We start from the raw sequence: 2,930 nt of genomic DNA, 5'->3' as shown, positions 1-2,930 counted from the left end.
GGTCTAAGAAACTTTTCTTGAGTCAAGAATTTATTCTCTTGACTCAAGAAAATCATTTTCTTCGAAATGAAATTCTTGGTTCAAGAGTTTGGCTCTTGAGTCAAGTCAATTTTTTTATCAGTGTACAAATATAAAATTTGATAGAATCTTAAGAGAAACAGGTAGTTACAGGGATGGCCTCCAAGGTCAACGGATTAAAATATTTTCCTTTTTTAATAATTATATTTTCTTACCACAATCGTTTCTTTGGCAGCGGCGAAAAAGTCATTGTAAGGTTTCTTAAATTTAACTTTACATGTAGCTATATCGTCAACGGACTAAGTATTTTGCATACATTTTATTTTTGCTGATCACATAACCAATGAATTGTTCTTATTACGGGATCGCGGAAATGTAACAGATTAAAATGAAAACATTTTCTAAACACTTGAGATGTGGAAAAGAAATTTGGCTATTCATTTTAAGAGATTTCATAAAATCAAAAATTAAAATCGTAAATCCAAAAATGATTATTCATTTTTGGAGAAAGCCACGGGAATGTTATAGTGATTGCACACTGAAAGTTACAATGGATATTCGCTAGAATTATGACATGGATAAAAGGTACAGGCCAATCCGATAGAATTTTGAATCTGTGCAAGTCAGAACAATACTCCAATTAAATTTCAAGTCTAGATCTCAAAATACAATTCTATAAAGTGCCCAGCGGACCGGGCGGGTAACAGCTAGTTTATAATATATTTACACAATAATATAATAACCAGCGAAAATAGCTAGGTTTATTCACAAATTTACTCATCAGATTTGTTTCCAAGTTCACTCTTCACTGTAATATTGCATTATAAATAACATAATGCATACAAATACTTTAGAAAACACGATCTTGATAACCACCAATTAATACACTCATAGTAGGTCTCGCTGCTCCAGGAGGTATTGGTCCGTGAAGATGTTGCGCGGGTCCTAGTCTTCGTGGTCGTTCCAATAGTTCAAACATACTCTGCGTGTGCTGGGTCATCATTTTACTTAAGTCGGAAGGCATTGGATTGGTCCAGAAGAAATCATGGTTTAACTTGGTAAGTCTATTTTATATTTACTTTTTATAGTAAGACTATAAAAAAAAAATGCTTACCGTAAGATGGACGGTGTGGCTTAATGTATATAGAATAAGCGAAAGGAAATTTAGTATAGACCGGATAGCTTAAATGGTAGAGTAGCCGACATGTCTTCGGAAGGTTCTGGGTTCGAATCCCAGTCCGAGCTATCTAATAATTTTTTCTCGCATATTCTATAAACTCACATTAAGATGATCCTCTCCACATTCCTTTCTCAATCCTTTCCTACCAATATCCTGTTACGTGAATGTGGAACGCTTCACGTAATAATTACCGTAACTCCTATTCCTTCCCGCTTCACAGCATTATTTATATTTTTACGGCAAGCATTTTTACAATAAGCATCTTACTAAATTTATTTATATTAAAGTCTATTTTTCGTAAGTCTATACTAAATTATTAACGCCAAATCAGAGTCGGATCTTTGACTTGGATCAAGAATCAAAAGTTTATCCAGTAAATCACAGGCGTAGTAATTCTTGATGTATGGCTTTGTCTTTAACTCTTCTTTTTTGTCCTTTAGGCAATTCCATTTTATTAAACAAGTGGAAACTTTCAACACCTGGCCAAACTTCTGGTGTAATAGAACCATACACAATTGTGATATCAATGTCAGTTGTTTTTGTTCTGTGGCACCTTGAAAAATTGGAGATCTGGTCCACATTTCAGCCATTATGCACCCTGCACCCCACAAGTCCATGGAAGGTCCATAATTTCTATCTCCTAGAAGTAACTCTGGTGGCCTGTACCAAAGAGTTACTACACGATTAGTAAATCGATTAGCTTGACCAGATTTACGTGCACTGAACGCTCTCGCTAACCCAAAGTCAGCTAATTTAAGAATACCATTTTTAATCACAAGAATATTCGCTGGTTTTATATCTCTGTGTAAGATATGATTACTGTGAATGAAATATAAGCCACTGAATAATTGGTGCATTACTTTCTTAATTTCGCCCAAATTAAATTTGACATTAGCATTGGAGAGTAACCCAGCGAGATCGTGTTCACAGAACTCGAAAACTAGATAAAATGATGAATAATAGCGATTGTTTTGAGTAGCTGGAGTTCGACAAATTTCAATTAGATTCACCACATTTTCATGCTTGAGCAATTTGAGTATTTTTATTTTTCTTAATGCAGTGATAGGAAACCCTTCATCTCCGTTATCCGATAGAATTTTTTTCATGGCAACAAATCTTTTAATTTTCGATCTATCTCTAGCCTTATACACCTCTCCAAAGGTGCCATGACCAATTTTAATAATTTTTTTATATTTTGATGCTTCAGGACAGTGAAAAAAATTAAACGACTCGATATAATTTTCTTTTCCGTTAGAATTCATTTTTATGGAACTAATTTATTTCACACGATTAGAAAATATAAAGTAAACTCGATCTATCCCCGTGTAAAAATGATATGATATCATTATGACGCTCATAATGAATATCATAATGAATCTCATATTTTGGCACTAATATGAGATTCATATAAAAGCCATATCAATACATTTGAAACCTGTAATAAGTAAAATACTTATGGAAACGAATTTTTTTTTAACTAGATTATAAAATTTTTATTTTTCTTGTTGGAGAAAGAAAATTTCTAGTAATTTGATTATGTTTTATTATAAAATTTGATCTACACAGATCGGTCACATGGGGATTCGTGACCAATCCATAGTGCCAAACGCATAATTTCATACTGAAGTCATAATAGTATCTGCGTAAACTCATGATGAAATCAGGCTGAAATTTTTCAAATTCATTATATTGTAATGATATTGTTGCCTTTTATTCATAATTCAAGAAAATA

General features: G+C 32.9%; 1 pseudogene; it reads right to left on the bottom strand.

Moving 5' to 3' along the window:
- Positions 1–868: 868 nt before the first annotated feature.
- LOC123269191 lies at positions 869–2,460 on the bottom strand (annotated as a pseudogene).
- Between the last annotated feature and the right edge of the window lie 470 nt (positions 2,461–2,930).

Source organism: Cotesia glomerata, linkage group LG7, assembly GCF_020080835.1.
Source record: "Cotesia glomerata isolate CgM1 linkage group LG7, MPM_Cglom_v2.3, whole genome shotgun sequence".
Taxonomy (NCBI): domain Eukaryota; kingdom Metazoa; phylum Arthropoda; class Insecta; order Hymenoptera; family Braconidae; genus Cotesia; species Cotesia glomerata.
This window is presented reverse-complemented; position numbering and strand designations above follow the sequence as displayed.